Source organism: Balaenoptera physalus, assembly GCF_965194825.1.
Source record: "Balaenoptera physalus genome assembly, chromosome: 13".
NCBI classification, from domain to species: Eukaryota; Metazoa; Chordata; class Mammalia; order Artiodactyla; family Balaenopteridae; genus Balaenoptera; species Balaenoptera physalus.
This window is the reverse complement of record NC_138892.1, coordinates 56,287,939-56,300,717: the sequence shown is the minus strand read 5'-3', so window position 1 is coordinate 56,300,717 and position 12,779 is coordinate 56,287,939. Positions and strand designations below refer to the sequence as shown.

General features: G+C 35.3%; 2 long non-coding RNA genes across 2 annotated transcripts in view; one reads left to right on the top strand and one right to left on the bottom strand.

Annotated features, from left to right (window-relative positions):
* Positions 1-12,779, top strand: part of LOC309642049 — a 1,010,235-nt gene that overhangs the window by 402,521 nt on the left and 594,935 nt on the right. The window lies entirely within an intron of this gene.
* LOC309642039 overlaps positions 1-12,779 on the bottom strand; it is a 515,348-nt gene that overhangs the window by 165,146 nt on the left and 337,423 nt on the right. The window lies entirely within an intron of this gene.

The following is a 12,779-nucleotide window of genomic DNA, read 5'->3' as shown; positions in this document are numbered from 1 at the left end:
CAGAGTTCCAAATAAGAATTCATTCTAGATATTTGTTTAACAGTTAAACAATTTGAAAAGCACGGGGGCTCATCAAAACTCACAATAAATGAAATAATTAAATTAAAATTAATTAATTCAAATTAATTAATCCTAATGGTCTTCTTACATTAAGAAAGTTTCTTCTCTCTGTTTCTCAGTTTGTGCATCTATAAAATAAGTATATTCATATATATTTCATAGTGTTATGGTGAGAATTAAAAAAAATATACATTACATAAGCTATATCTGATGGTGTTACTGCCAGTTAGTAGACTCTCAGTACATGTTAGCAGCTTTCTATTTCCTGCCTAAAAAGTGACCAAACTGTGGTGATGGAGTCAAGTCTCAGCTCATTAAGCCATGTTTACATTCACACATTAAATATTTAAGCTGGTAACTTTCTTTAATACAATAGAATCTAGAGGATTGCCATAAGCATTTAGACAGAGTGTTATTTAAAAGTCAAGTCCAGCTTCAAATATCAATTTACTGTATTAAAATTTTTTGCTCTAAATTTCCTGAGCTCCAGAATAAGATTTAATTGATGACATGTATTTTCAAATATTATAAATATTGGAAAATATACCCTAGCTATAGACAGTAGTTAAAGAAATTTAGTATATACTTGTAATCTAAACAAACCTTTGCTTAAAACATTGGTTATCAGAAATTCTAATTTACAGATTTTGTGAGAAGTGATAGTTTGCATATTTTTTTTGTTTTTCTATGACTAGTATAGAATTTTCTGTTTAACTTGGGTATATATTTCACACTTTTCAATTAAAACCAGCATTTTTAAAGCCTTTTTTTTTGAGCAAAGGCAACATAATAAACTATTTTTATTCTTTACCTGAAGGCAGGTTATTCTGTTTGCTTAAGTTGTTCAATCACTCTTTAGAACCATCTGGCATTCTGCCTGTTTCGTCTGCCTAAAACAAGCAGTCAATTTTAATTAACTTGGTGCACAGAAGTCTTTGGCATTTGTGGAAACTGGGCACACAGCCAATCCTCAAAACACCGCTGATCAATTAGCCTAGAAAGAAGTAAAGAAATGGAAGATATTGGCTTTGAAGAGCTTTTGAATGTTATCCTAAAGCTGAACAGCTAGAAATCCAAAATTAAAATGCAAAAACAACTTTAACTCAGGTAAAATGTAATACCGTGTTTCAGAATTATAGATTTAGAGGGCAGACAGCAGAAGCTAGAAGAACTACAGACCTGCAGCCTGTGGAACAAAAACAACATTCACAGAAAGGTAGACAAGATGAAAAGGCAGAGGGCTATGTACCAGATGAAGGAACAAGATAAAACCCCAGAAAAAAGAATTAAATGAAGTGGAGATAGGCAACCTTCCAGAAAAAGAATTCAAAATCATGATAGTGAAGATGATCCAGGACCTCGGAAAAAGAATGGAGGCAAAGATCGAGAAGATGCAAGAAATGTTTACCAAAGACCTAGAAGAATTAAAGAACAAACACCTGGAAGAATTAAAGAACAAACAAACAGAAATGAAAATACAATAACTGAAATGAAAAATACAGTAGAAGGAATCAATAGCAGAATAACTGAGGCAGAAGAACGGATAAGTGACCTGGAAGACAGAATGGTGGAATTCACTGCTGTGGAACAGAATAAAGAAAAAAGAATGAAAAGAAATGAAGACAGCCTAAGAGACCTCTGGGACAACATTAAACACAACAACATTTGCATTATAGGGGTCCCAGAAGGAGAAGAGAGAGAGAAAGGACCCAAGAAAATATTTGAAGAGATTATAGTCGAACACTTCCCTAACATGGGAAAGGAAATAACCACCCAAGTCCAGGAAGTGCAGAGAGTCCCATACAGGATAAACCCAAGGAGAAGCATGCCGAGACACGTAGTAATCAAATTGGCAAAAATTAAAGACAAAGAAAAATTATTGAAAGCAGCAAGGGAAAAACAACAAATAACATACAAGGGAACTCCCATAAGGTTAATAGCTGATTTCTCAGCAGAAACTCAACAAGCCAGAAGAGAGTGGCATGACATATTTAAAGTGATGAAAGGGAAGAACCTATAACAAAAATTACTCTACCCAGCAAGGATCTCATTCAGATTCGATGGAGAAATCAAAAGTTTTACAGACAAGCAAAAGCTAAGAGAATTCAGCACCACCAAACCAGCTCTACAAGAGATGCTAAAGGAACTTCTCTAGGTGGGAAACACAGGAGAAGAAAAGGACCTGCAAAAACAAACTCAAAACAATTAAGAAAATGGTCATAGGAACATACATATCGATAATTACCTTAAACGTGAATGGATTAAATGCTCCAACCAAAAGACACAGGCTTGCTGAATGTATACAAAAACAAGACCCATATATATGCTGTCTACAAGAGACCCACTTCAGACCTAGGGACACATACAGACTGAAAGTGAGGGGATGGAAAAAGATATTCCATGCAAATGGAAATCAAAGGAAAACTGGAGTAGCAATCCTCATAGCAGATAAAATAGACTTTAAAATAAAGAGTGTTACAAGAGACAAGGAAGGACACTACATAATGATCCAGGGATCAATCCAAGAAGAAGACATAACAATTATAAATATTTATGCACCCAAAATAGGAGCACCTCAATACATAAGGCAACTGCTAACCGCTATAAAAGAGGAAATGGACAGTAACACAATAATGGTGGGGGACTTTAACACCTCACTTACACCAATGGACAGATCATCCAAACAGAAAATTAATAAGGAAACAGAAGCTTTAAATGACACAGTAGACCAGATAGATTTAAGTGATATTTATAGGACATTCCATCCAAAAACAGCAGATTAGAAATTAGAAATTAGAACACTCCCTAACACCATACACAGAAATAAACTCAAAATGGATTAGAGACCTAAATGTAAGACTGGACACTATACGACTCTTAGAGGAAAACATAGGAAGAACACTCTTGACATAAATCACATCAAGATCTTTTTTGATCCACCGCCTAGAATAATGGAAATAAAAACAAAAATAAACAAATGGGACCTAATGAAACTTAAAAGTTTTTGCACAGCAAAGGAAACTACAGACAAGATGAAAAGACAACCCTCAGAATGGGAGAAAATATTTGCAAATGAATCAATGGACAAAGGATTAATCTACAAAATATATAAACAGATCATGCACCTCAATATTAAAAAAACAACCCAATCCAAAAATGGGCAGAAGACCTAAATAGACATTTCTCCAAAGAAGACACACAGATGGCCAAGAGGCACATGAAAAGCTGCTCAGCATCACTAATTATTAGAGAAATGCAAATCAAAACTGCAATGAGGTATCACCTCACACCAGTTAGAATGGGCATCATCCGAAAATCTACAAACAATAAATGCTGGAGAGGGTGTGGAGAAAAGGGAACCCTCTTGCACTGTTGGTGGGAATGTAAATTGATATAGCCACTATGGAGAACAGTATGGAGGTTCCTTAAAAAACTAAAAATATAATTACCATATGACCCAGCAATCCCACTACTGGGCATATACCCAGAGAAAAACCATAATTCAAAAAGACACATGTACCCGAATGTTCATTGCAGCACTATTTACAATAGCCAGGTCATGGAAGCAACCTAAATGTCCATCGACAGACGAATGGATAAAGAAGATGTGGTACATATATACAATGGAATATTACTCCACCATAAAAAGGAACGAAATTGGGTCATTTGTAGAGATGTGGATGGATCTAGAAACTACACAGAGTGAAGTAAGTCAGAAAGAGAAAAACAAATATCGTATATTAATGCATATATGTGGAACCTAGAAAAATGATACAGATGAACCGGTTTGCAGGGCAGAAATTGAGACACAGATGCAGAGAACAAATGTATGGACACCAAGCGAGGAAAGTGGTGGGGGCGGGGGGGTGGTGTGATGAATTGAGAGATTGGGATTGACATGTATACACTAATATGTATAAAATGGTTAACTAATAAGAACCTGCTGTATAAAAAATTTTTTTTAATTATAGATTTAGTAATTATTTGGAAAGTTTTTTATTGTGAAAGAGTGGTGAGTGATTAAAAGTCTAATTTTATTTACTATTTCTTTTTATTATCTATATAAACAGTATTCTCTTGGTTTTAATGCAACAGTTTCAGAGGGAAGTGGAAGAGATTTGGTGGTCTTCTTAGACTGCTCTGTGAGGAATCATTAAGATGTTAGAGTTATATATTGTGTTTCAAAGAATAGTAACACTTACTATGATATTGTCTCTGAAACATAAACCTGCTGAAATTTAAAATATTCAGGAACTTCCCTGGTGGTGCAGTGGTTAAGAATCCGCCTGCCATGCAGGGGACCCGGGTTTGCTCCCTGGTCCGGGAAGATCCCACATGCCACGAAGCAACTAAGCCCGTGCACCACGACTACTGACCCTGTGCTCTAGAGCCCACGAACCAGAACTACTGAGCCTGCATGCCACAACTACTGAAGCCCGCACACCAAATCCCGTGCTCTGCAACAAGAGAAGCCACCACAATGAGAAGCCTGCACGCCGCAACAAAGAGTAGCCCCCCGTTTGCTGCAACTAGAGAAAGCCCATGCAGCAACAAAGACCCTATGTGGCCAAAAATAAATTTATAAAAAATAAATAAAATAAAATATTCAGCTTCTGTTATAAATCAGGATGTACATGAGTGGTAAGAGAAATGTGTGTGAATAAATATAAATTATTTTGCTATTCTCCCCCAAATAAAAATTACACATAGCCTTTCAAATATTTTCAGTGAGCACACCTTAGAAAAGATACATTTTCTCAGTCTATCCAATACACATTGCTTCATTTAACAAAATTTTTTCTTTCATATTAAAAGGAAAATTTTAATCCATTGCATGGAGTTGAAATCTTGGGATTCTTAGAAGTGTCATACTGCATGCCAACTAGGAATAGAAAAGTTAAAATTTCAACCTAAACAATGTTTCATGAAATAAAAATAACTTTACTTTTATACTTTATTGTATCTAGTTCTTTTACTTGCGAATAAACTACACCTGAAACTAAATGGTGCAGGTTTTTTTCCCTCTTTTGTTACACATTTTTGATAATCAGTTTTATTAAGTAAAAAAAAATAGACACATTAATTATATAACGTTGAACAGAAATGAGGAAACAATACTTTTTTTCCTACAAGTTAATATGACTTGCTGTTTCTCTGAAATTTGCCAGGTTAAATATTTGTGTTGTCATGCATTTCATTCTTCCTAAACCAAGTGTCAGTTTGTACCACATGGTCAGAATTGAATTAATTGAATTGAACTTGATCTACTTATTGTTAGAACTGGTGTGTATCATGTGGAGAGATAAAGCGGCAACATATTCTGGAAAAATTTGAATACGACAGAAACAAACCTGGAGGTATCATAGCATTATATACACACATATTTGAAGTCTTATTGTGGTTACTACTTAATTACTCAAAGTTAGTTAACAAAGTTTATCGGAAATCCATATTCCTTGCTCAGGACAGGAAAATGTTAGGGTGAGAAAATTTTTCAGGAATGTGTGATAATGGAGGAAGTTTCTCTGTGTGGACTAAAGCAGATTTTATGCTGTGGGTATCATTGATATGTATTTTTATGGAATCTTAAAAAGTAAGCCAATGTAGAGAACAGATAAAAGGAGGGACAACTCAGGTCACAGAAGATGAGGAGGCCAGGGTTTTTATTGGCTCTCCCCACCCGTTATTCTCATCGTTGACTTTTTTAAAAAAATATTTATTAATTATTTATTTTATTTATTTATTTTGCCTGCACCGGGTCTTAGTTGCTGGACCACCAGGAAAGACCCATCAGCATTGACTTTTCAAACACATAAACCATCTAGACTTCCAAAGACTAGTTTGAAAAACAGTGGCCTATCATATAGAATTTTTTTTTTAAAACATCTTTATTGGAGTATAATTCCTTTACAATGTTGTGCTAGTTTCTGCTGTATAACGAGGTGAATCAGCTATATGTATACATATATCCCCATATCCCCTCCCTCTTGCATCTCCCTCCCACCCTCCCTATCCCACCCCTCTAGGTGGTCGCAAAGCACTGAGCTGATCTCCCTGTGCAATGCAGCTGCTTCCCACTAGTGATCTATTTTACATTTGGTAGTGTATACATGTCCATGCCACTCTCTCACTTTGTCCCAGCTTACCCTTCAGCCTCCCCGTGTCCTCAAGTCCATTCTCTACATCTGTGTCTTTATTCCTGTCCTGCCCCTAGGTTCATCAGAACCATTTTTTTTTTTTAGACTCCTTATATACGTGTTAGCATACGGTATTTATTTTTCTCTTTCTGACTTACTTCACTCTGTATGACAGACTCTGGGTCCATCCACCTCACTACAATCAACTCAATTTTGTTTCTCTTTATGACTGAGTAATATTCCATTGTGTATCTGTGCCACATCTTTTTTATCCATTCATCTGTCGATGGACTCTTAGGTTGCTTCCATGTCCTGGCTATTGTAAACAGAAGACACTGTGTAGTAATTGAAGTGTATATATATATATATATATATATATATATATATATATATATATATATATATATTTACTTTCCTCTTTTTAAATCATAGTTCTACTAGATAATTTACAATCCTAAGAGAAAGGTACTATTTTCTCCCCATTTTCTAGATTAGGAAAATGTGGCTTATTAAGGTCAAAAAACTTTATTACAATGGTACACTGAGAAAAAAATATTAGCAACTCACACCACAGGCAAGAATTAATTTCCCTAAGACAGTAAAAAGCTCCTAGGAATCACAAGCTCAATAGAAAAATGGGCAAAGAATATAAATAGACTGTTCACAGAAAAGTAATAGCCTTTACTTATATGAAAACATGCTTAACTTTACCGAAAATAAGATGCAAATTTAAACTCTACTGAGACATCATTGCCTAGAAGTCTAGCAAAAATCCAGAAGTTTAACAAGTCACTCTGTTGGTGTGTCTGGAAAGAAAAAAGTACCCTCATGACATTAATAGTAAGAGTATACATTGGTGATGGTACTGGCACAGAAATATCATATAGAATTTATATGCACCGGTTTTTGAGAGAAGTGAATTCTTTTGGATTTAGTACATGTTCAAATTTAAACAAATCATTTAACCTTACTCTGTTTTTCTCTCTGTTTTTTTTCAAGTACTAATCCCTACTATATCCCTGTCCCCCTCCCAGCACATACACATTTGTAAGGTTGTTGTGAGAATTACAAAAATGAAGTAGATTTGAACATGCTCTGACAGAAGGATAAGGAGGGGCTAAAGGGGTTGTAATTTTCTGTGAATAGGGTCCCTAGTGGAGAACTGAAGATATTTAGGTATGAACCTGTGTAGGTGGACAAAGTCAGATCAGCTTAAAAGTAACCTTATCTGTTGTGAGGACAGTGGCTCATCCCCAGCATCATCTCATCTGGGAACCATTTCTGATCCCCGAGGATGTGCTGGTGCCACTTCTTTCCTCTATGCTCATCTCGCTCATTGCCTTAGACGTGGTATTATCACTATTTGAGTGTCTTTCTTCTTCACTAGACTATGTGATAATTCATGACTTGAACTATTTTATTTATCTTTATATAATCACATAGCACAACCTCTTCAAAGCAGCTCATAGTACAGCTCATAGCCCAATCTATGCTTGTTGAAAGACGTGCTAATTGAAAAAACTAAATCATGTACTTATTGTAATCACATCATTAAGAATATCTCTTGTAGTGCAAAACCTGATCAGTGACTCATTAAGCAAGAAAATAGAGTAACTTAATACTCCTTTTCTGACTTGGCCCTTATCTTCTTGGTATTTTCTCTCAACCAAAAGCTGAATAGTTTTTAAATTATTTGAAGTGAGTTTTTAACTCTAGCTATGGGGTTATATTAAGCATATTAAGCTTTGGGGTTAGAAAACAACTGCTTCCTAGTTCTTTCTACTTCACACTTTTACTGTCAGTAAACACTTTCAATAGGAAATTGCTTATGTTCTCTCGCAGAATTTACTTTTTCTTTTGGTTTTTATATACTTCATTTATCATTATTCACTAACTCATTCATTAGTTCATTAAATATTTATTTAACAGCTGCTATATGACAATCACTGAAATAAGGTATGGGAAGATAAAGATGAATAAGACATGGACCCTGTCTTTAAAAGCTTATAATCAATTAGAGAAGACAGGAAAAAACAGATGTAAGTCATTGTTTCCCCAGCCTTCAGAATTGTGCACTAAAACTAGGGTCATAAAGACGGTAGCAAGACACTATCTCTCCAACAATTATAGAAAGGCTAGTTTCTTATGGAAGTATTTTAGGGAATCATCAAGGGCTGCTAATGTGTGCTCCCGAGCTCGCTTGTTTAGGTTATAACACTGAAGGGACATTTTATTTCTTATCCATCATTTCTGAAGGAGCCAGATGTCCACATGCAGGACATTGCGTATATTGATGTTGAATATACCAGTGAGGCTGTGATACAGCTGCTGTGCCACTGCAACACTGCTGTGAATCTGGCAGAAGGGCTTCTGAGTCAGCCAATGCTGCCCTCTTCTCTTACTCTTTTTATAGTAAAGAGTGTTCAGTAGTGACAAATTCATGAGAATTTAAATATGACTAACCTGAGACCACATCTTGCCCTTCTTCCTGCAAAAAAAATAAACAAAGCCTTCACTATGTTTCTTTAATCTTTCTGAACCTCAACTTGATTGTCTGTAAAACAGAAATGTCTACTTTGTGGAATTAGTATGCAGACTCAGTATGATTGATATATGTGTTTATATATATATATGTGTGTGTATATATATATATGTGTGTGTGTGTATATATGTGTGTATATATATATATATATATATATATATATATATATATATATATATATATATGGCTGCAAATATTTAATTGTAAATTTTCTAAACTCCAGGATTACAGGGACCTAAGTTTTCCTTTAGGTCAGGTGCATGTATTGTGTAGTATCTCAGTAAATAAACTGGATAAATGTAGACAACTATTACTGCCCTCACCACCGGCTTTCCTTATACATCTTCAGCATTCTCTTTCATAACCTTTTTCTGACTTTTAAAAACTATTTTTCCCTAATTCTAAAAGGCTCAAGGGCTAAAGCAAAAGTGAACTTGTATTGGTTACATTTTGGCTAGATAGTGTGAAGCAACTCTGTTTAGAGGGTAGCATAGAAAAAGGAAAAATGCAGTAAAATATGTTTTTAAGAATCATTAGCATACATGTCTTCTCCTGTGAAAAAAATGTGATTTAGTTGGACATACCTTGCTCACCCTAAGGAAACCAACAACATCTTCATGGTGCCCCCGCCCCCAAATCCCAAATATGACACTACTATACCTCCTCTTTATAACCCTAATCCTAAACCTTCCCTCCTTCTGGGCATTAACTGTCAAGAACTGTGAAGGTTCTGAGATGTTACCCTATTTACAAGCTAACAAGTCAGCCTACCACATTTTCATGGATGCTGGTGGAAAACACAAGACTCTTGTATCAAAAATAAAGTCAAATTTATTACACACAGAAATAACAGTAGCCAGAATATCAGCAATTTTGCATTGATTCCCTAAGTTCCAATTCTCACAGTATGACATAGAAAGGCCCATATGACACCTGTACACTATAATGTGTTACATTACAGGAGAGCGACACTAAGCTTAAGGAACCTAAATATTTTACAATGGGCAGTAAGCTAGCCTGCCCTTTGCTCCATAGGAAAACATCTTTATTATACTGTGCAGTAAGTAGCCCGTCCTTAGCTCTGGAGGGAGACGCTGTCTTCCAAAGGTGTTTGCTATCTCATCATGCTTAAAGAGATGACAGAGGATAAAATGTCTTGCTCACAAGACATGCAGAAACACAGGAGACCCATGGAGACTGACCCAGTCCTTGAACCTTGTCTGACTTCTTAACTTCTTCAATAATTACAACAGTTTTAATACTGCATTTGTACATCAGGGCATAAATACAAAGCAGTCTATCAAGCAGCATGTTTTCTGGGGTCTCTGGGAAACCATAATTTTAAAATGTTCTTCTGTTGAAGTTAAAACAATTTTTATGCACATTGTTAACAGTTTGTTTTATTTCCTTCCCCCCACAGCTCCTTCCTTCTGGAATTAAAAAAAAAAAAAATGGAATTTTGTCTACCCTCTGAAAAGGTACAAAGTTTTTTTGTTCTATTTCCATTTTATCATGATCCAAACAAACTATCCTATAATCATGAGGTAATGTTCCCCATGTCTCAAGTAATCTTTTGGTAGTTGATTCACATTTGTTTATACACTTCTGGTATCTTTTGCTAGATGCTTCTATATAATAGCATATTGATTTTATTTCTAATCCACTATGCAGCTGCAAACAAGCATCTACAAGTTAAATATCTGTTTATTTTCTTGTTTCAACCAAGCAATATTTTCAGGAGATTGCATTATAAAAAATAACTAGAGTGAATAGCACAACCAGTTGCTGGAGGGAATGGACATAGCATTCCTGTTATTGAACAGAATGCCCATGATTACGACTAGAGCAGATAGCTCACAGTAGCAGAATCTGCACAGTAGCCCATTGGTAATAATGGATTGGGGGCTGTGGGGGGAGGCAAGGATATTGTCCAAGGTTGGCACCTTTTCTTACATGCATGGTATTCCTAAATAAATGAGAACAGCTGTAGAATAACTACCCTGCCCTTGCTTATTATAGACCATTCACACTTTGGCATTAGAGATATGAATAGGCCCTCAAGGAAAGAGTGGATTCCAATTCAACAATAGAAAGAGACCTTTGGCCAATGGAGAAAAAAATGTATGAAACTATGCTATTTCCAGGATTGGCCTACCCCACCAATTAGAAGTGAGGAAAAGCATCTGCTACAGATTTGTTTGGAAATTTTTGTTTTTCAGAGCCAGCAGAAGGGAATAAAGATAAAAAGAGATATTTTCCCCAATACACTTGAGGAAGTGAATATAGCTGTTTCCTAATCAGATTCACAGGTGCTTAAATCTGAACATCACAGTTGATCCAATGACAATCCTTTACTGTTATGTTTAAGAGTAAGCACAATATAGAGTATAGTGCAATGAGCCTAATTTCATTTGTAAATATTACAATATTTGAGAAATCATTTGAAAATAAAAGTAAAATAGATTTCATGCCAAAACTAAACTGTTGTGTAGTGCGCATGCATGTGTGTGTGTGTGTGTGTGTGTGTGTGTATTAGTGGAAAAGTAGCTGATATGTTCACTTCCTTCACATTTATGTGAATTAAAATCTTTCTCTTAAAGCTATATGGAGTAGGATACCAGCATAAGAATTTAAGATCATTATTGGGTTATCTAGAAAGCACATCAGATCTGTCTACATGCCAGAGATAAAGAAGATTTGGGAAATACACTTTGTTGACAATATGCTCTAGCTCTAATGCTGTTCTCATTTAGAGATTGTGGCAGATCCCAAAACACAAGAGGCCATAACAAATATGTAAGAAGAAAATTTCACTAAGATCTCTCAGATCTTGAAAGCACAAAGAAATATTTTTTGATCTATGAGTGACATGAAGCTTTCTGACTGCAGCACGGAAGTCAGTAGCCTGATCAGTTGGCTCTGTGCATCTCTGTGGCAACATCAGCAAACATTGCGTGAAGGATATTCTCCATTTGCTTCTACAAACTGTCTCCCTACCCTTCTCTGTCTGGCTTTACCCAAAGACGCTGACCTCTGTTGACTGAATCACACAGGCTCACTAGCCACATACACAAAAAACTCATAACTTTTTGAGTTATTTGGATAATAACATTTTGATATTGATAGAGTACAATGCTAGCTCAAATTTAGGACCTATATCATGAGAATCTGGATAAAAGTCTAGACAATTTTATTTATACTTATGAAAGAATTTAGTAAGTTTTAAGTTAGGAGTAAAAAAAGTAGAACACTTGAATTGGTACCTACCAAGTAAAATAGAGCTTCATCTGCTGTATTTGGGTGGGACGTGACTTACATTTGAAGAGAATATAGAAACAGGAGAGCAGTTTTTTTTTTTTTTCCCCTCACATCAAGAAAATGGTTTAACTATTATATGTCTATTTTAAATAACAGCAAAAATGCAAATTACAAGTGCATATTTTTCCTTGTATCCAAAGTTCTATTTCAGAATAGAATTGCAAAAATAATGCTACCCCACTGTGTAAAGGAAATGAGAAATGCAGAGACCATTAAGGACGATTGTGAATTTATACAGTGCATTAGCACCAAAAGGTATAGCATGGATATTTCTTAAAAATTCAGTGTTTAATGGCACTTGGATTTGTACTGCTATCTGTCAGATATTAAATCCATGATAAGGTCATAATGTACCTTATCTTGCCAAAGAGCTTTGAGATGATTTTTTTTCCTTATCAGTTTCTGACTTTGTTTATGCAGTTTAGTTTATTTAACAGTGAGGAAATAGTTTACATTAAACACTCTGAACACAGGAAACACAATAGCACCTAAGTTCTTATCTGACTAAACCATAGCAAAGTCAGATAAAAATTATCTGTACTGTTTGAGGGTGCTGGTTCCAGATATGTTTTGTCCAGCACCTATTATGACTAAGGATTAAATGAAGACTGTAGAATTCTGTCTCCCCTTTTTTACCCTATTCCACTTTCATATTACCTCGCCACTGCCCCACCGTCAAAACAGAAAAGAGTAAATTGGCACAGTAATAACAATAGATATAT